The sequence below is a fragment of the Ambystoma mexicanum genome, chromosome 7p, assembly GCF_040938575.1.
Source record: "Ambystoma mexicanum isolate Mex_15411 chromosome 7p, UKY_AmexF1_1, whole genome shotgun sequence".
Lineage (NCBI taxonomy): Eukaryota > Metazoa > Chordata > Amphibia > Caudata > Ambystomatidae > Ambystoma > Ambystoma mexicanum.
In genome coordinates this window covers 257,950,774-257,971,917 of record NC_090939.1, presented here as the reverse complement: position 1 = coordinate 257,971,917, position 21,144 = coordinate 257,950,774, and the positions used below count along the sequence as shown (strand labels likewise).

General features: G+C 48.5%; 1 protein-coding gene across 2 annotated transcripts in view; it reads left to right on the top strand.

Moving 5' to 3' along the window:
• Window positions 1–21,144, top strand: part of LOC138525980 (trifunctional purine biosynthetic protein adenosine-3-like) — a 615,458-nt gene that overhangs the window by 149,840 nt on the left and 444,474 nt on the right. The gene's annotated exons all lie outside the window — the stretch shown is intronic.

The window sequence follows — 21,144 nt, the reverse complement described above, 5'->3', positions numbered from 1 at the left end:
TTGGGCATTGTAGATCCTCTATGCGATTCAACGTACGGAACAGTGCACCCTTTCTCTGGTGAGTTCGGCCAGTGGACGCCTGGCGTGGCTCGAGACAAGTGGTGTGGGACTTGAAGGTCCAAGGAATGTCTATGCCGTCCTCTCACATTTAGAGGGTCCCAAGGACCTTGGACCTTATTAGGTTTAGGCAGAAAGTGTTCCCCATTTGTGCGCAGTTCATTCCCATGGGGTTTAGCTGTTTTTGTCAAGTCGATAGAAGAAATTTCCAGCTGCCCCCGATGTTCATGTAGAGGTTGGTTTATGGTCCGGTCTTTCGCGCCCTGTACCAGTTCCTGAACCAGTTCCGAGGAGCTGTTCTTCTGCTTGTGTACAGAATCCGTTTGTATGGATCTGTCTTCTACAGTAGAAAGCGTTTGTAATTCCTTCAGCACCAAGTTTATACTGGAAGGCGATGATGTAAGAGCTACATTTGGTGGTAGGACAATGCTTGGTTCCTTGGGGTAGGTCGTCTGTTTGGGAATACTTGTCTGACTGGCGTTGAGTATTGGTGAAGGAGGGGTGCTCACAGTTAGATTTAAACTGGCTTCCGGAGGGGAAGCCCCGTTCGAAGTGAGATGCAGTTCAGTCCTTCTCAGTTTTGCTATTGGCGGACACTCGTCGAGTGCCTCGAGGATTTCCAGATCAGTGAGCTCGACTCTTCTTGCTGTTCTACCGAACATTCTGGGGTCAAAGTAATCTCTCAGGTTTGTGGTCTTCGCAGTTTTGGTTTTGGTGTTTTTCTGCGTCGACAGTTTGTCCTTTTGAATGAGTTGATTCGTTTTTTTTATGGTTTCATTCAGCTTTTTGCAAAGCTGGAGTTCGGGAACGCTTTTTGTTACTGAATGACACACTTCTATTTTCCACAGGGCTGTTCTCCAATAGGAGCAGTGTATTAGCCAGACTAGGTTCTGAGTGTACTAGAGCTTGAACACTCACAACATTTTCCAAGGGGAGCGCCAGGCCTTCTTCTGCCCGAGAAGAAGGTTCGTCGTCCGATTTTTCACTGTAGGGGCAACTACACTCATGCCTCCTTCAAGCAGGATATTAGAGGGATGGCTAGCAGACCGCACCCCACCCTGCACCACCTCTCCCGCCTCTTCCACTAATACTCTTTCTCCCGAGGATGGCGAGGGATGGAGGGGTGATGACAGGCTTGGGCCAGTGTCTATATTGCTCACTTGGGGTCCCAACTGCTGAGACACCTCGGCCATAGCCGGGGTATCTTTACCGGGGCAAACCACCCACTCCCCCTGCGCCAGCGCTGGGGCCATCGTGGCCGTGGTACTGGGATTGTTTGACAGCGAAAGACTAATGTCTGTTGGGGATGTTAAAGTCGTGTGCTTGGCTCTCCCACTTTCCTTTACTTTTTGTGGCAGGGCAGGGCCATTCATTTGGTGTATTGGGTTGTCTACCCCCTGTTTGCCCGTTAAAATACATGGTCAGGAACTCCGAAGACATCGTAAGTCGTCCTCATCGGGAAGCGAAAGGTGAAGAAAAAGAGGACATTTCGACTCTGATGGTCCGTCTTGTCTGGACTTATTTGCTGGTCTCTCTGGGTTTAGCTCCCAGAGTCACCTGACAAAGCAAAGTAATGTAGGAGGCTGGGAGTCGTAGCTCACTCACTCACTTGCCAGATTTCAGGTTAAAGACGGGCGAACTGCTAACTGGTTGGTCTCCCGGATCACTGTTAGAAAGCTTCCTCCCCTCGGGACTCCGATAGCACCCGTAAACACGGACGTACCTGTCCTGTTTTCCCAGGGTTTGCTGCTGGGTTCACTAAAGGGGTGTCATTCACCAACTGACCCCTCCCACAGCCCCACAGACCCCCACAGTCCCACGTTCAACTCACCCGTATCTCTACTAATGTCATTGTAGAGAGGTGAGTACGCTGTGTAGAGAGGTGAGTACGCTGTGGGCAAAGGTCTTGTGGTCTCATTTTAAAGCACTTCTATCTTTGTAGTGTTGCCATCTCTCGCCGAACACCAAACACTGGTGGCAACAAGGCATGGTGCACCTCGCACAACATCTACCAGTTAGCGTTTATGGCGACTGCGTTCAGGGGAAATCTACGATCTTCAATCTGTAGGTGGCAAACTGCGGGTCGTAGATCACGGATCGCTGTGTGGGTCGCGAGGGTCGCGGGGCACTGTGCACAGACTGTGTGCTGATAGTCAGGGACCCTACAGTCGCCGCACTCCACCCGCTGCACCGCTTCGCTCGGCTCGGCTCAGCTACTCGCTACTGCCAGAGATGTCAGCACGTCAACGCGTGTCAAGCCGCACCTCCACTCGCAATCGTCATGGGAAAAGAGCATGTTACTTTGACAGTATCTTTGAAGAGAAGAGCCCTCAAGCAGAACTCCTCAAGGTCCTGGCTGAATTCTCAAAGCCTCCTGCCTCTGATTCATCCTGCCTTCCCCCACCAAAACTCTGCAGTGACCTAGCCCTCTTTTCCCAAACTAAGACTTTGAAACTTCACTCAACATTTTAAGTAACCCAGCTTCCTTTGGTTCTTGTGACAAGGCCAGGAACCCAATGCTGTCAAGAGGGGATGGAACCCCTCTCAGCGTGGGGTTGGAGGCCTACAGGGAGAACTCCAGTGCCAGTCTTACCCCTGAGGTGTACAGTGGCAGTTAAGAGGGCTCCAATGCCTGCCCCCTGCCCCTGTATCAGCATGTTTATGTGCAGACAACTGTTATCTGCTGCTTTACTGCCAATGTCAGATACCTGCCAGTGTCTGTCTGTTGATTTCAGAACTGTAATATCGGATGCAGAAGACAAGAAAACCAATCTAAACTGAAAAGCAGAGGATAGACCTGAACTGTCAGACTGCTGCAGAGGTCGGCCACAGAGAGAAAGAGAGCCACACAAACTTCGATGCGGTCCCAGCAGTCCACTCCAGCCGGAATGCTAAGGATCCTTTAAGGGCTAACATGCTAACTTACTCTCCAGTGCTTGCCCTGAGGGTTCCCTGGCATCTAGACATCAGTATTTGTTGCTCTGCTCCGTTATATTTAAGGTGCCTCGGCCTATTACAGCAGTAGCATCACATAATAAACCCTGATGCATAGTGACACAATCCTTGGCGCATCCCATGCCATCCCAGATTCAAGCTAGTCCCATGCCATCCCAGGTTCAAGCTAGTCCCATGCCATCCCAGATTCAAGCTAGTCACATGCCATCCCAGGTTCAAGCAAGTCCCATGCCATCCCAGGTTCAAGCAAGTCCCATGCCATCCCAGATTCAAGCTAGTCCCATGCCATCCCAGGTTCAAGCTAGTCCCATGCCATCCCAGGTTCAAGCTAGTCCCGTGCCATCCCAGGTTCAAGTTTGTCCCGTGCCATCCCAGGTTCAAGCAAGTACCATGCCATCCCAGGTTCAAGCTAGTCCTGTGCCATCCCAGGTCAGGTTCAAGCTAGTCCGATGCCATCCCAGGTTCAAGCAAGTCCCATGCTATCCGAGGTTCAAGCAAGTCACATGCCATTCCAGGTTCAAGCTAGTCCCATGCCATCCCAGGTTCAAGCAAGTCCCATGCCATCCCAGGTTCAAGCAAGTCACATGCCATTCCAGGTTCAAGCTAGTCCCATGCCATCCCAGGTTCAAGCAAGTCCCATGCCATCCCAGGTTCAAGCAAGTCCCATGCCATATCAGGTTCAAGCAAGTCCCATGCCATCCCAGGTTCAAGCAAGTGTCATGCCATTCCAGGTTCAAGCAAGTCCATGCCTTCCCAGGTTCAAGCAAGTCCATGCCATTCCAGGTTCAAGCAAGTCCCATGCCAACCCAGATTCAAGCAAGTCCCATGCCATCCCAGGTTCAAGCTAGTCCCATGCCATCCCAGATTCAAACTAGTCCCATGCCATCCCAGGTTCAAGCTAGTCCCATGCCATCCCAGATTCAAGCTAGTCACATGCCATCCCAGGTTCAATGCCATCCCAGGTTCAAGCTAGACACATGCCATCCCAGGTTCAAGCAAGTCCCATGCCATCCCAGGTTCAAGCAAGTCCCATGCCATCGCAGATTCAAGCTAGTCCCATGCCATCCCAGGTTCAAGCTAGTCCCATGCCATCCCAGGTTCAAGCTAGTCCCGTGCCATCCCAGGTTCAAGCTAGTCCCGTGCCATCCCAGGTTCAAGCAAGTACCATGCCATCCCAGGTTCAAGCTAGTCCCGTGCCATCCAAGGTCAGGTTCAAGCTAGTCCCATGCCATCCCAGGTTCAAGCAAGTCCCATGCCATCCCAGGTTCAAGCAAGTCACATGCCATTCCAGGTTCAAGCTAGTCCCATGCCATCCCAAGTTCAAGCAAGTCCCATGCCATCCCAGGTTCCCCGTGGGGGGTGCTCCTCAAAGCCCCCAGCAACGTATTGCAGGGAGAATGGATGAATGAACAAAGACATCTGAACGTACCCCAGGCATCCTGCTTGATTTAGGGGGTGTTTAATTAATATGACTATAGAATGCTTCTATATCGATTCCTTAGACTTGTAAGTGCTGTCATAGTTGGTGCTGACATGACTGAATTAAAAACTAGTCTATTTGAGAATACCTTTATTTTCATTGCCCACTCTCCCACTGCGCCCTCTCCCCCATCATTTGTCACGCCATTGAAGGAAGGGTTCACAGATTCTAGTTATGCCGTTCTATACTGACTCGAATAGAAAGATGATCATTGGGACACATATGTAGACATGCCAAACCTCCCAAGTTAGGTGTGAGACTCCTGATGATTTTTTAAATAAAAGATGTTGCTGTTTTTTTACTTTCTCCCTCCTACAATAATCCACACCCAAATGCAATCCAATGGAAGCATTCAGTTCCTCCGCTTTCTGTAGCAGATTCCCCCCCCCCTCCTCTCCGGGTGCTGCAGGATTGTGTGTTTTAACTCCAATTGTGTACACGTCTAGTCCTCCTTGAGTTCTGCGATTTTCCTGCAGTAATCCCACGAGATTCCCACCGAAAGATGAACACCATCTAATTGAAAGAGGCTTCTCTAGCCATGTGGTTCTCTTTCACCTTTCCCACATCTTCCCTGATAGCAACCCTTCATTTCCCTCTGCTAATTTATTTTATGTTCTGTTCCCACGGGATTATCGTGGGAACAGCTCACTTCGAGCAAAAATAAAGGTCACTTTTTCCTTTCTGACAAGCCTCGATACTGCATTACTGCAAAACCCATACCCTACAGCATTTCAATAAAACACATTTCCTTCCAAATTCATTATATTGAAGAAATCAAATATAGATCATATAACATTCTTTTGAAATGGATCAATTCATAGTGCAAGATTAATTTCTCTGCAAAACCACATGAAAAACCTTTTGAAAGATAGAACACATCAAAAGTGCCAGTGCATAACCCTCAGATACTGCCACATACTCACATTCATAACAATCATGGCCAAATATTACTCATTCATATCTCCATACATTCATACTAAACTCCTAAAATGTAGTACAGTTCCCTAATTTTGGTCCTCACAAAGACCTGGTATGTCACTCTCCTTAGTTTGTGTCCACACCCACAACTCAAAAACAAGCCTGCGTGATACTTATTTTATGCAGTCAGGCTGTGTAACGTTGCAAACATTGAGTAACATTTCCTTTGCATGCATGCCATTGCGCGGCATTCTTAAATATGTCAACTTGAGTTAAGGGTATAGTGTTCCCCTTGCTTCTATTGGACCAGCCTCCTCAGGACAGGCAAAACTTTTTGATGACAGGGTAGCATCAACAATCTACAAAAAGAAATTACACAGCAGTGAATGTTGGCAATGTTGTGTGATAATATAACATCAAACAATATCACTTTTATTGCATGAATCCCTCTTTTCAATGATAATTTAAATAACTTGCTACGCCCAGAGGTCCTTTGCACAACTCCAGACAAGACCATGCAAGAATTAGAGCTCACCAACTCAACCAGAAATCATCCATTACATATATATTGTGCGTGCATGGAATCCCACAGCTGTGAAATTAAGCATATCCTTACCGAATATTCACTGGGTCATTCATAAAGTTCTCAATTCGGAGCTAGATCTTCCAAACACATTCATCGACTGTAAAACAGAGGGAACCTAAAATTATCCCTGCATTGCACCGCTATTCTGAACAACAGCTCCTAATCAATTCAAGTGCCAGAGTGTTCCGTACCTCCTCCAAGCTTCATTTTACAAAAAGTATCGAAGTCTCTGCAATCTTGAAAAACCACTTCTTATACCACGTAATGTTGAATCTGAAATGATATGGGAAAGAACGTGAACATTGAAAAAAATTACTGTTTAACGTGAACATTGAAAGAAATTACTGTTTCACCGTTCTAACCGTTTAGTATCACCAGGTGTGCGCATATCCATCTTCCTACAACATGGAACTCCCTTACCTTCATTGAACGGCAGTTGACTCTTTCATTATGCAGTCCAACTTGCTGCATGATATGCCATGGATCTACTGTCATGCTCTAAAATAAACAGAGAATAATGTCGGCCTGTAGTGTCTACTTGGTGAATTCTATTTTCAAAGCTTAATAACATGGCAAGTTTGAAAAGCTGCGAGTCAACTCAACTGGCTGACCAGTCCTTGTTATGATCCTCTGTCAACTGCGAGCAAACGTGATCCCTTTAAAAGGCACGATGAACTAGCGTGCTCTACAATGATATGACATATCGAGTCTGCCAGCGGCCATCTTGGAAGAGATACAAGTTTCTGTAAACTAAGCCTCAAAAGTATAAAGTATGCTGTGTGTGCACATTGGTTGCCATGCGTACACATAATGGTAATGTCCTTACCTAATTGAGAACCTTACCAATGGAATTTGACGATTTACTATGAGTACAGTACCATTATTCACAGCATGCAATAAATGTAAATATAACTGCACCAGGGGCTTGTCCCATACAATCCATTTCATATCATCTGCTATATGATGAGTTGAGCATAGCTCTCAACTCACACGCTTTTGGCGGGTGTCATCCGCCTTGTAAACAGCTGACTCTCCCGCCAAGCCTCCTGCACGCCCATTCATTTCAATGGGCCTCTCACCCGCCAAAAATAAAATTGGGTGTTTTCACCCGCCTTTGCGACACAAATGGTTGAGAGCTATGGTTGAGACTTACGGGGTAATTCATGGAATCATTGTGTGCCGAAATCTATAGCGCAAGCTTGAGAAACGCAGCGAGCGTGTGCGAAATGCACTTGTGCGCCCATTTACCGATTCATGGAAGGCACTGCGCATGGCTTACCTGGGACTTGCGCTGAATCCGCGCGTGGCGCCCACGTCACAGCAACATCCCGAAAGCTGTGCACGAGTCGCCCAGTGAAGGCGCACAACTTCCAGCGCACACACCTAAAAAGGGGGTGGAACATGCGGAATGGGGAACAACACGCGGAAATGTGGGCGTAACGGGGGAATTACATCACTGAAACCCTTGCAACGCCCACACGGGTGCTAACAACACATATTCATGGAATTCACCAGGGCAAATTCATGCACGCCAAAAGACGCGAAAAGCCAGAAACACGTCCGCCACACGAAAGCAGGTGGAAGCGGCCCAGCGCAGCATAAAAGCACGCACAAACAACAAACAAGCATATACAGTACGATGAATGTCCCATTTCTCGCAGCAGTGATAGTGGGACACCGCGGGAGGTGGAAGATAGCCAGGCCCCGCATTTTCTTACCCAGGACCAGCCTTTTGGGAAGCCTGATGACCAGGTCTATGGCAGGTATAGGTTTCCACCTCATATCATCCTAGACCTGGTCACTGAGTGGGAGGATGACCTCACATCACCCACCTTGTGCTCCCAAGCACTGAGCCCCTTGGAAAAGGTACTCAATGTCTTGCATTTTTTGGCCACTGGGTCATTTCAGCGGACAACTGCCATAGTTAGTGGCGTCTCACAGGCCACACAGTCACGCTGCCTACACCAGGTGTTGGCAATCATGACTACATGCCCCTCAGTCCGCAGGCACATATACATGCCCAGAACACCTGCAGAAAGGCAGGCCCTGGTCCAGGGCATTTATAGGGTGGCACACTTCCCCAGAGTGCTCAGTGCCATTGATTGTACCCACATGGCCCTATGTCCACCTACGGCCACTGAGCACATCTATCGCAACCGCAAGCACTAGCATTCCATCAACGTGCAGGTTGTATGCAATGCCAAGAGAATCATCACCTCTGTCTATGCAAACTATCCCGGGTCCATGCATGACAGTTTCATATATAGAATGTCAGAACTACACCGGGACCTGGAAGCTGGGAGGCATGGCAACACATGGCTCATTGGTGAGTACAAATGCCTGTGCATTTGCATGCATGTGACACACAGACAAATAATCAAACCCAACTAATGACAACCATTATCACCTCTCCAGATGACAGTGCCTAACCTCTGAGCACCTACATGATGACGCCAATACGGAACCCCACCACAACACCCCAGGTAAGGTACAACGCAGCCCATATTGCAACCTGGGGCATAGTGTAGGACACATTCGGAGTGCTGAAGTCACGTTTCCGCTCCCTTGACCGCTCTGGTGGGCAGCTACTATATGCACCCCCAGTAGTGTGCAGGATCATTGTGGCAGCATGTGTCCTGCACAACGTTGCAACCCGGCGGGGCGTACCGTTGGACATGGTGGTGACCCCACATCCCAACCACACGCATGGCCGCTGCGCATGGGAGGGGAAAGGGCACGTGGGGAGGCAGTCCGTACCCAGCTTGTGGCTACATTTTTCACCTAAACCCCCACCCCTGCGGAGTGCACACAGGCCTGGCACATTCCAGGTAACAATCAATGATAACGAAGGGACAGTCAACTGTCACAACCTTAACACCATGAGAATGTGACCTTGGAATTGCAGCATTGTGTGCATCCCTAGCCACTTAAACAAACACAATCCCGTGTGACCAAAAGGCACACATGCAAGCCACAGATTCCAAACCCCCCATGCAAAATAGCACATCCAAATGCTGGTATGTCACCTAAACCTCCCTCAACAACAGGTCACCTACCCCACACACCATGACATGGCATGCAATGTGAAAACCTCAATAAAAATATCAACACACATGACACACCTGTCACAAAGCGCACTGTTACAAATGGAAACAGGCCACAGACAATCCCCTCAGACACGCACTCTGCAGAAAAAAGTGAGCAACACCTATACTAAGAGTATGTACATGCATGCCACCAAAGGCCTGAACCCCAAAACCTAGAACCTTTGGTGGAATGCATTTTAGGGAATCCTAAAAAAGAAAAGAAACTTAGGGTGCTGCAGGGTTGTCCCCTGCAACACCCCGCTCACTACACCACACAGTACAGTGATTGGTGTCAGTGACCTGGAAACCCCTGCAGCTGCATGCAAAAAAGGAAAGAAATGAGCCTGCAGCGCCAGTTCACAATCACGAAAGTCAATGTGAACACGTGCAGCAGGGACACAGCTTGTCTCAGAAAGCTGGTTGTGTGTGGGTCGGTGGATGTTGGGGTGGAGGTGGGGTTGGGGGGTGTTGTGTGTGTTGTGGGGGGGTGTTTGCAGGGCGATTCAATGCATGTTAGCATGGGAAATGCATGAACACACAGTGTAGCATACATTTTCCATGTTAACCACTCTTTAGTGGACACATCTGCAATGGAAACATATTGCTGATCCTGTGACATATGATAAGCAAAGCCAACACAGGACTATGAATTTACCAGCATAACACATCATGAACACAGGACCCAACAGTGACAATGTCAGACAGTGAGTAAACACCATAGCACAAGTGCCTCTATGTGACATTGCCACCACACGTCCCCCTACTATCGTGAGAGTGGCCTCGACAGCTAAAGGGGGCATGGGACCGCATACAGCATGAAGTGCATCAACAAACTATACAGTCAAGGCAATACATGAATTAGCAGAATGAAATCCTGCATAGTCAACAATATACTCACCAAAATGCTGTCCAACCATGCACTGGAGAAACCATCATGAATCCCCACTATGGGTGTATACACAAGTTGGACTTCAGACTGGCCACCGATATGACAGAAGTCCAATGCCTCTGTGTAAGTTACTGTCACACAGTGCCATCCTTGCAAGCCTATGGAAAGGGGAAGCAGGAGTGGCATATGTGTCCGGATCCCAAGCCACAAACACAAACACAAGACAAGCCTGTATGGGCCCAGCCAGAACACGCAGAGGATGCCATTGGATGCCACATAGCACCACACTGCAACATAAACGCACAATAGACAAAAAATAAAAATGCCCATAGTGGACCGAGGGGGTGGCCACCCAGGAGGGGGGGATGCAGGGTACACCTCAACATTGAGTGAGAGATAGGTCGTCATCGTTGTCACGTTGTACATCAGGAGGTGCGCGTGACACCGGTGCCTGACCACGCTTAGCCCCAGAAAGTCCCTCCACGGCAGCAAGCATGCAGGCCTGGTGAGCCTGGTTCTGAATGAATATTACACAGAGGTCCCCATGCACCACCTCATGTATAACACAGAGTTCTGCCAGGGAGGCCTCACGTGCCAGACGGACCTCCTCCCAGCGTGCATGGAGTTCATTCCAGCTGCACCATCCTCTGCTCTGCCTGTGTATCCTGGGCCATGATGAGAGCACCCAGAGTACTTCTGAGGGAGGAGTAATCTTTCCTCAGGGTGTCCCTGTTGGCCTGTGCGTCAGCAGCAATAGCTGAGCACAGAGCCACCAATTCAGCCTGGTGGGCCCTGTTGGACGCCGCCATGCCCAGCCTGAGTGAGCGGCACGTGGACTGCGTTGCCTGTTGCTGGAGCTCCACCTGCCTATCAGGGGGGAGGATGGAATCAGCCACACGTTCCATGCCTTGAGCCAACATCTCAATCGCTCCCCCCTGTTGCTGTGCAATGGCATACATGGATTGCTCCCAGCCAGTGTTCCCCAGTGGCGCAAGGCTTACCGCGTTGCTGGGCACCACGCCTGCGGGGCCCAAGGAGACGTGGACCTTGCTGTGCCAGCAGAGCCTGCGGCTGCAGGACAGCATTCCTCCATCGATCTGCTGCCCCAGGAACAGGAGCAACTGGTGTGGAGCGTGACTCTGCACCCATAACCACCACAGGCCGACATACCAACACAGACTGGCCCCTTGAGGGGTCTACCCCCACTGCAAGTGTGGCGGACAGAACAGAATCCATAGCAGAATCACCCACCGTCGACGGCATGGATTCATGAGCATTCGATTCAACATCAGAGTCAGAGAGATCCCCAGAGCCGTACCGAGAGGCAGGCCTGGACAGGATGGCCTAGAGAACCAAGGGATGTTTGTGGCCTACCACCCCACGACCACCACTGGTGCTGGGTTGGTGACCCGAACCCTCCACCCTGCCTGCCTGCCATCTCCTCCTCCACTGCTTCTGGTGCATCATCACCAGTAAAAAAATGTAAATAAACATTAGTACACATGTCAGCAGCACATACCACACACATATACAACACTATATTGAGGGACAACACATGAGGCAACCATGTCACACACAACACAAATTCTGGCATGCATGCAGTGGCAATGAAATGGAAAAGGACCCTGAAAGCAGACATGGATGCGTGTTAAATGCCAAACCCACACATGTATTGCATGTTGCATATCAACTGCATCACACACAACCTTCTGGCAGGCATATATCATTGCCAAAATGTACAGATGTCAACTAAGAGACGGCAGGTAGAATAGCCATGGCACAATTTCTAAATAGCCACAGCAGTAATTAAATTGCGAAATTCTCTGTATTTTGCTTGTATACTGTTTCTTCTCTGTAACTTGCCAGCCCAGTGACCTCACCACTCCCTTTTGTCCCACAACTACCTGCCTTAGCCCCCCAGTATCTCCATCCTCTCCTCACTTACGCCCCAATGGCGCTTTCTGTTTCTCCTATCTTTTCCAACTGCTTCTCCATTGACTATCCTTCCCTTCTCACTAAGTCTGGTAGGAAGAAGTTGAAAAAGGATATCTTGGCCTCTAACCCTGGTCTTCGTATCTCTGACACCTACTCCAATGCTTCCGCCAAACAGACCCTCACTGACATCCTCTTTGTCGTTCCTTCGCCAGATCTATGGACTCCTCATATGGTCTCTGTGCTCTGCCCTATCTCTTCCTCTCCCATAAATGGTGGCACTCGCTGGGAAGCTCTCATGGCTTCCTTTGACTCCTCTAAAGTCATCATAATTGTCTACCTAAATGGCACTGTCATGGTCCAAGGCCCTCAGGCCAATCTCCTCCTCTTTGATAGGCGCTTCCCTCGCCTCATCAATTTCCTCTCATTTCCGGCTGTCCCCTCCTCTACCCCCTTGGCTACCTTGCCCTCTCTCTCCTCCTCCTCCTCTGCCCCTCCTAGGGCTCTTTCTCCTCCGCAGGGCGTACCTCTGATCTGTACCCCTCTCCGGAAGGTCTTTAAGGCTGGCAACCTTCTTCATATTGCCACTCTCAACTCTCGCTCTGCCGTCAAACACTCCTCTGACATCTGCTACCTCCTTGAAGAACTAGACCTTGATGTCCTTAGTCTAACTGAGACATGGTTCACGGCCAGCTCTGTCACAAGCTTTGACACTCTCCTTCCTGATGGCTACAAGATCCTCTCAGCACCCAGATCCTCCCGGTCCTGTGGGGGGGTTGCCCTGATCTTTCCTGAGTAGATTCTTGCCTCTATTATTCCCACTCAGTCCTACTCCTCTTTTGAATGCCTTGTCTGTAGGCTTTCTCTCTCACCTACCCATTCTCTTACTGTGGTTACCATCTACCAGCCTCCTGGTCAAATCACCTAATTTCTCTCTGAGTGGACAGACCTCTCCTCCTCCCTCCTGGCCTCTACCACTCAGCTCCTCCTCCTCGGTGACCTCAATATACATTTAGACTCTCCTTGCTCCTCCTCTGTACTCTTCTGTGACCTCTGCAACTCCCTCTTCCTGTCCATCCTCCCCTCTGGACCGACTCACTCTGCAGGGCATACACTTGATGTCTTGATCTCCTCTGACCTCCCCCTTTCCATCCCTCTGACCACTCCTCTCTCCTGGAGCGATCACTCCCTCCTCTCCTCTCATCTCTCCCTCTCTTCCCCCCAAGCAAAGCCTACCCCAACACTGCCACCTACCTTCTCGGACATCCAGCCCATGAAGCGTGTGTCAGTTGAGGCTTTTGCCGCCACTTTCTCTCCCCCGCCTCCACCTCTGGCTGTCTCACATCCTGACACAGCCCTGTCTCTGCTCTACTCTTCAATTTCTGATACGCTTGATGCTCTTGCCCCTGTCATGAGGATCAGTTTGAAGTCCAAAGCCAAGTGCAATTCCTGGTATGACTCTGACCTAGCTACACTTAAACGTAAGTGTAGGGTAGCTGAGAGGAAATGGAGGACTTCCTGTTCATCTTCTGACAAACTGGCCTGTCGCCTGCTACAAAGGCAATACCGACTCTCTGTCCTCACCAAGAAGAGAGTCCACATTCAAGCTTGTGTCTCTGCGGCATCCAACCACTCGGCCAAACTCTTTAAAATCTGCAAGGAGCTGGCCAACCCTGCTGCAGTCTCTACCCCTCCTGTTACCTCCCAGGCTCTTTGTAATGCCCTTGCCTCTCACTTCATCTAGCAAAACCCAGGACATCCTGTCCACCCTCTCCACCCACACCCCTCCTCTCCCCTCTCCATCTGTGCCTTCCGACCCTCCTTAAGCCACCCTCCCACCATCCTTCTCATCCTTTCCTCTTTTCTCCCCTGACGAGGTCGCTAAACAAGTCCGATCTATGAAAGCCTCACCAAAACAGGTTCATCCCTGTTCCTCCTAAACCATCAAGGACCACATTGACACCCTCGCTCCGGCCCTTGCTGATTTTTGCAACCACTCCTTTGCCTCGGCATCCTTCCCCTCCCCTCTGAAGCACTCCTTTGTGCATCCTCTTCTCAAGAAACCCACAGCTGATCCTTCTTGTCCAGCTAACTATCGCCCAATTTCCATTACTCCCTTTCCTCATCTCTTGGCCATCTCTCAGCTTAACCTTCATTCCAGTTCTTTTGGCTGTCTCCATGACCACCAGTCTGGCTTCAGAGCTACCAGAAGCACGGAAATTGCTCTCCAGAACATCCGTGAAGATCTGCTCTCCAACCTTGACTCTAACATTCCCTCTGTCCTCATCCTCCTCGATCTCTGTTCTGCCTTCGACACGGTCAACCATACCATCCTGCTCCACCGTCTCTGTGAAAACCTGGGTATCACTGATCAGGCTCTGGCCTGGCTGACCTTTTTCCTCTCTGATCCAGCCTCCCAGGTCCAACTTGGGTCCTTCCTTTCATCTATCTTCCTCTCTACCTGTGGTGTTCCCCAGGGGTCTAACCTCTCGCCCTGGCTTTTCAACCAATACCTGGCAACTCTCGCCCACTGCATTGCCACTTTCTGCTAAAATTTCCAGTGCTACGCTGATGACACTCAACTCATTTTCAGGCTGCCCTCTGCCACCTCCTCTCCCTCTCTCATCTCTGATTGCCTAACTGCCATTCAAGTTTGGTGTGCCGCCAATGATCTTTGTCTGAATGCCAGCAAGACAGAGATCCTCCTCATCGGCACACCTTCACTATCCTTTCCCCTCACTCTCTGGCCGGCCTCCTAGTGGCCCTCTTCCTACCCCCACCTGCGAGGCTAAGAACCTCGGGGTCATCTTTGACTCCACCCTTTCCTTCTCCGCCCACATCTCTGAGGTCTCTAAAAAGTCAAATTTCCGACTGCTCCTCCTCAGAGGTACTCTGCCTTTCCTCTCCTTCCCCCAGAAGCTCATGGTATCCCAAACTCTGGGTCTCTCTAGCTTGGACTATTGTAACAGCCTCTTTCTAAATCTACCTGCCTCTACTCTCTGCCCTCTGCAACTAATCCAGAACAGGACTGCAAGACTTGTCCTTGGCCTCAAGCCCTGGGATCGTAGCTCTCCAGCTCTGAAATCTCTCTATTGGCTCCCAGTGGATGCAAGGATTAAATTCAAAACCCTCTGCATTGTCCACAAGGCGTTCTGGGGCCTGGGTCCAAAATACCTTCAGCTATCCCTGCGCAAATACCTCCCCTCTCGATCTCTTCGCTCCTCTACCTCCAACTCCCTCGGTCAGTCGTTTTTCAAATAAACGAGCTGGGGGTAGATCTCTGTCTTCGGCTGGGGCCTCCCTCTGGAACTGCCTCCCTGCCACTCTAAAACTTGAGGAGAACCATCTCCGGTTCCGGAAGCACCTCAAGACCTTCCTCTTTTCTTCTGCCTTCGCTCCCCCTCTCCCCTGCTGATCTGTTCTCTCTTGGCATATTGCACCTGGCCACCCTCTGTCCTACAGGCCCAGGTACCTGCTCACCCTGCCACCCTCCCGCACTGCCTCCGGGCCACCCCCTGCACTGGGGTCTGTATCTGTGCCCATACAGCCCCCCCTTTTTCTTCCTGCACTTATCAGACCTACCCTGTCTGCTGCCTTAAACCTAGCACTTGCAAATTGCTGGCTGCACTAACATTGTTTGTTGCCTCTATTATTTATTTATTGTTTTTTATCTGTTTCTCCTCTGCTTCGCACTTTCCACTCCTCCCCCCTTCCATGCACTTTTCCCCTCCCCCTCTCCCATGCACTTGCGCGTTCTCAATGTCACTGGGCCTAGTAAGATCGCTGTTTTGTTCTCCCCTGTTCCCCTCCCTTGCTTTGTCACGCTCTGAAACACTTGTGTACGAGCGCGATAGAAATAAAATATCATATCATATCAGTAAGTCAAATAGAAGTGTCCATGACACATGCAAAACAAATGTCAACATGCACTACAAGAACATTAATATCAATACAAGCACACGTGTCACAGGATGCAACAACGCAAGTGCCTTAAAATACAGTGAAGGGAGGCAAATGGATACATACATGGCAGGCCACTTTGACAAAACACAAGTCAATAGGCATATTGAAGGGTGAAATATGGCTCAGAAGTGCGTAGGTGCAGTGCAGCACATGTGTGCGTCCCCCACTATCAACAGAACCAGAAATGTAGTGATGTCAATCTTGTGACATGACAGCACTGTAAGGGCAAGTGCAGTCATTGTGTGCAAAGTGTTGGCACTAGGTTGTAGGGATGCACTGCACCCCCCACACCCCCAGGGGAATGGTAGGGAGCCAGTGCATGGCTCTGAATGGCTGACCACAGTACTGTGAAGTTGCAGATAGTGTATGCAAGTGTCAATTGCATCATCTGAGACAACTGAGACTACAGCAGATGAGAGGGGGACAGAAAGCAGGACACATGAGGAACCATCACAAGTACATCTACGCAGGCAGCAGCCACAACACCAGTCGCCTGGAAGCAGGGTGGCTGTAACAGAGGGAGGCCTGTGCCCGACACAGACAAGGGCACCATAAGCATGTGCATGATGATGAAGTGACCCTGAGTGAGCATGACATGGATGAGCAAATACCATGAGACGGATAAAATACTGGAGATGTTTTACAATGAGTAGCCTGCCACAGACCCATTGGGGATTGCAGGGAATGCAATGGTCCAAGAATGATCACTCATGTGCACTCTGAGCCTGTGCCCTCTGCACGGTCCAAGTGAGACGCCCTGCATCAAGGACAACGGATGTACCCCACAGCAAAGATATGGCAGGGTTGCAGAGGGAAGTGTACTTGTACACAGGAAAGGGGAACAGGCCATAGCAGTAGTCCAACACGGAAACTGCCAGTACCATAGAGACAGTGAACTGTAGGGTGGTGGAGAGGTAAGGAAGCATGCCCTTGAGGAGTAGCAGCTTGCAGGGTGACCTCACATAGCCGTCAGTAATGTGACGACATAGGCTGAGTGTTGGGTGGAACTACTGCACAGGCTATATGAAAACATGTCAGTGAGCGTGAACATGGACAGGAGAAGCCGCCGGGTGACTTGCATGTAAGTAGGATGCATGTGTGGTGCAGACTGCATGATGACAATCACATATCAGCAAAGGATTGCATGTGTCACGCATGTCATTCATCGATACATAGCCTGAACTGGCAGTCAATCACAACACATCACACAAGCAAAACACACATGGGCTGGACAGACACGCATCAAGACTCACCGGACGTTGCGTCATAATCCTGCATCTCTCCCACTCTCTGGATGAACTCCGCAGCGATTCCCTCGTGCGGAGTGAGTTCATCCTCCTCTGGTGGTGGCCCACTGCCAGTCACCCGAGTCAGGGAGTAATTAAAGGCCCGATTTTGTTTTGCACAGCGTCGGAGGTCAGTCCAACGCTTGTGGCAATCCTGAGCTGTGCGCCTCTCATATCCCAATGCATTCACTCCATCCGCAATGAACTGCCAGTGGACCTGACTCTGGGCAGGCGTAGTATGGCACCCTGCGCCCACCAGCATATCACGGTCGTGTGCCGACACGTAGTCCACAAGGAACTTTGTTTGTTTGTTTTATTATTTGAAAGCGCACCAGACCCGAGGGTATTAGGGCGCATTACACAAGATCGCTCAAAGCGTCCCTGCGAGCCCTCGAGGACAGAGCCCAGTCCCGCCTCTGGGACATAGACTCAGAATTCGATGATGCCCTGGCCAAGACTCTTGGTAAGAACGGTGAGCCATAAGACTAGCCCACCGCCATTGTATATAGTTTATTAGGCTTAGGTTTCCTTTCATTTTATTTTTATTTTGGAGTCGATGGACATTGCTCCGCTTTTTGTACATAGTTGTATTTTGTAGGGTTTTTACTAGGTTTCATTTGGTTTTGGGATCATGGACCCTAAGAACTTTCCTTGTCAATAGTACTGGAACTGTGGATTTCTTTCTTTTACGTTTTTCACACCCATGATGGAATGTTTTTTTTTTATTTACCCTTTGGATTCAGATTTTTTGTTTCTGGACATGGATCACTTTGAGGATTTGCATTTTTTTGGGATCACACTTTTTATGGATTTTGCATTTCAGTTATGTTCACATTCATTTATTTTTCCTTGGCATGGTTACTTTTCGTTTGGTTGATTTCATGTTTTAATACATTTTCATCAGTTCTCATATTTGTCTGCTCTCATTAGTTTGGTTCATGTGTCAGTCGTCATTGCCTCAGTCATGTGTCGCTGCTGTGTGGTCATGTTGGGCATGTCTTTGGGTGCATGCATGTGTGCTTCTGTGAATGACATGCCATGGAGCCTGGACTGGGAAGTGGGGACAATGGATGGGTGTGGAGTTGCACTGTGGGGGGGGCAGCATGGGGTGGCATTTGGGTGGACATTTGCTACATGTATGTATGTTGTGACAATGTGTTGGTTGGGTGGACATGAGTCGGGGTCTGCTGGCAGGTGCCAGTCACTGGTCGGGACCTACTGACAGGTGCCCATCACCGGTGGGGGGACATGAGTCGGGGCCTGCTGGCAGGTGCCCGTCACGGGTCGGCGCCTACTGACAGGTGCCCATCACTGGTGGGGGGACATGAGTTGGGGCCTGCTGGCAGGTGCCCGTCATGGGTCGGGCCTGCTGACAGGTGTCCATCACTGGTGGGGGGACATGAGTCGGGGCCTGCTGGCAGGTGCCCATCACTGGTGGGGGGACATGAGTCAGGGCTTGCATGTGCATGGTGCCATTTGGGCTGCCTGAGGGTCAGGGCCAGGGGTGTCGGGCTGCCTGCGGGCATGGTCAGGGGGGATGGGCTGCCTGCGGGGCATGGTTAGGGGTATTGGGTGGTTCCCTGTGGTCTGGGCTGCCTGCGGGTCATGACCAAGGGTGATGGGTGGTCCCCTGTGGTGTGGGATGCCTGCGGGTCATGGTCAGGGGTGATGGGCTGCCTGCGGGGCTTGGTCAAGGGTGTTGGGTGGTCCCCGGTGGTGTGGGCTGCCTGCGGGTCATGGTCTCAATTATGATGTCAGCGATTAGATCACGGATGACATCACTAATCACATCATATATGACATCACTGATGACATCATCCATAACATCATGTATGACTTCATGGAGAAAAGCACTGATTACATTAATTACATTTTCAACTTGTATTTGTATTTTCTTTACATAAAATTTTGTGTCCTATTGTAATTTTTTTATATTTAGTGTATGCTCGACAATTTGAAGTACATACAAAAATGAGTTCAACAAAAAATAATATAGTATGTAAAGATTCATTTGTTCTGGCATGTCATCTGTTAGAGTAGAATAAAAGCCACAATTAATTTACAAAAGAAATAACTGAAAGTAATATAAATCCAATTACATATCTAAAAGTAAATCCTCCATTTCAAAGCTTCATTTATTTTGCATATATTATGTAGTATTAATAATTTGTTTAGAATACCTAAACTTAGAATCTTATAAAATATAACAATACGTACGTGCACGTACTTTGTTTTATATGTGTTTTTTAACACTACTTATTTAGAAAACAATATGTTATATATACTATTTTCATAACAAGCACGATAGGACATTTTAATCTTTACATTTAGCATTTTCCTAGCAATCAGGATTCAACATGTTTCTATTTCTATCTATTCCTATTATCATTGTTTACTTCTGTATAAACATATTATATTATCTTACAAATATCTAAAGTACATTTGCCACAATCAGGTACATTCTATGCAATGGACTACTTTAATTGCTTGCTATTGTACTAAATTAAAGGTATTTCTAAAATATTACATATTTATATTTTACATTTCATCCTTTAATAAATATTAAAAATGAGTGCTCTACCAGTCCTCATATCATACACATGTTCCCGTCTATTTTTCTGTGCCATGTTCTTATTGTTATTAAGTATACTAAAATAACAAAATAACAAATGTTCTAAGAGAGTTGGCCAAGCATATTTTAACATATGTAATTCAGGGCTCAAAATTAAGACTGGATAAGCAGTAGCTAAAAGCAGCTCCTAGGTATCCAGCATTAACTAATGACCAGGAGCTGGCACTGGTAAACAAGGAGCTAGTACATAGTGTTTCTCAAATCAAACTTCAATATAAGATGCAAACATATCATTTTGTCTATTATTTCAGACCTCTTGTGCTTTGAATGTTGTTTAGATGTGCTTACTTACAGATTGCTCAAACACAGAGTTGAATTCACATAGGTGTGTTTGTTCAGCATCAATTGGCCTGGGGAGCAAAAAGTAGCTCCTGGCAGTTGTTAGTGTCAAGCTAACTAGGCTTTTTAGGGAACATGCAGGAGCTAAATAGCTCCCAGCTCCCTTCAACTGCGGACCCTGTAATTAGGGATATCATGCCTAATGCCGTACAATAACATATTCCAACCCACCATCTTTTGATGCCTGCATGCATTTTTGCACAATACTAAACATTATGACCTTTTCTTCCTATCTTGAGATCTATCTTTTCATGTGCTTGCTTCTATAGTTGTTGGATTTCCAGCACAGCAAGCAGAAGTCTCGGCCCTGGCTCAGTCCAGAAGGCCATTTCACAAGCAGTATAAGAGTCCTGACACACCGGGATAGCAGCCCCGCGGCATTCCCCTGTCCTCCATACATTCATAGGGTGAGTGACCCGGGTCCGTTTGTCAACAGTATCACTAACCTCGACACTCCATTGAATTTTCCATATAGAGTACCAGTTGTACCAATCATGTTCTATTGTTTTTTGCCCCCTTTAGGGCTTAATCAATTTACCACATCAATTCTGCCCTGAGGAAGGCTCCGACTACAAAAGTCTGCATAGGCTCGCCGAAACGTGTTTTTCCTTGTGCTTTGTTCCCCTCCCTTCTGGAAGTACTTTGGGAACAATTCTTCGATATTTCATACACGTTGGCAGTTAATTATATGGCAAAACAACCATATGACCTAAGTTGATTGAATGATTTCACTCTGTCTAAACCAGGGCAATTTTTTACACACCCTGGTTATATTCAGCCTACAGGTACAATTGCTCTCCTGTTGAGCTCCCATTCTTTCATTAATTGGTTTTCTGCATAATATCCTATTTCATTTCTCCAATGAAATTACAATGTACACATGATGAATGTTATGCTTTATGTTTCTGTTTCATGTTTTGCTATGTCTTCTAAACCTGTGTAAAAAGCATTCTGAAATTCTTTAAAAAAATCTGTTTGTATAAATAAATTTATTTTCATGTACTCCTAGGATTTTTCTTTG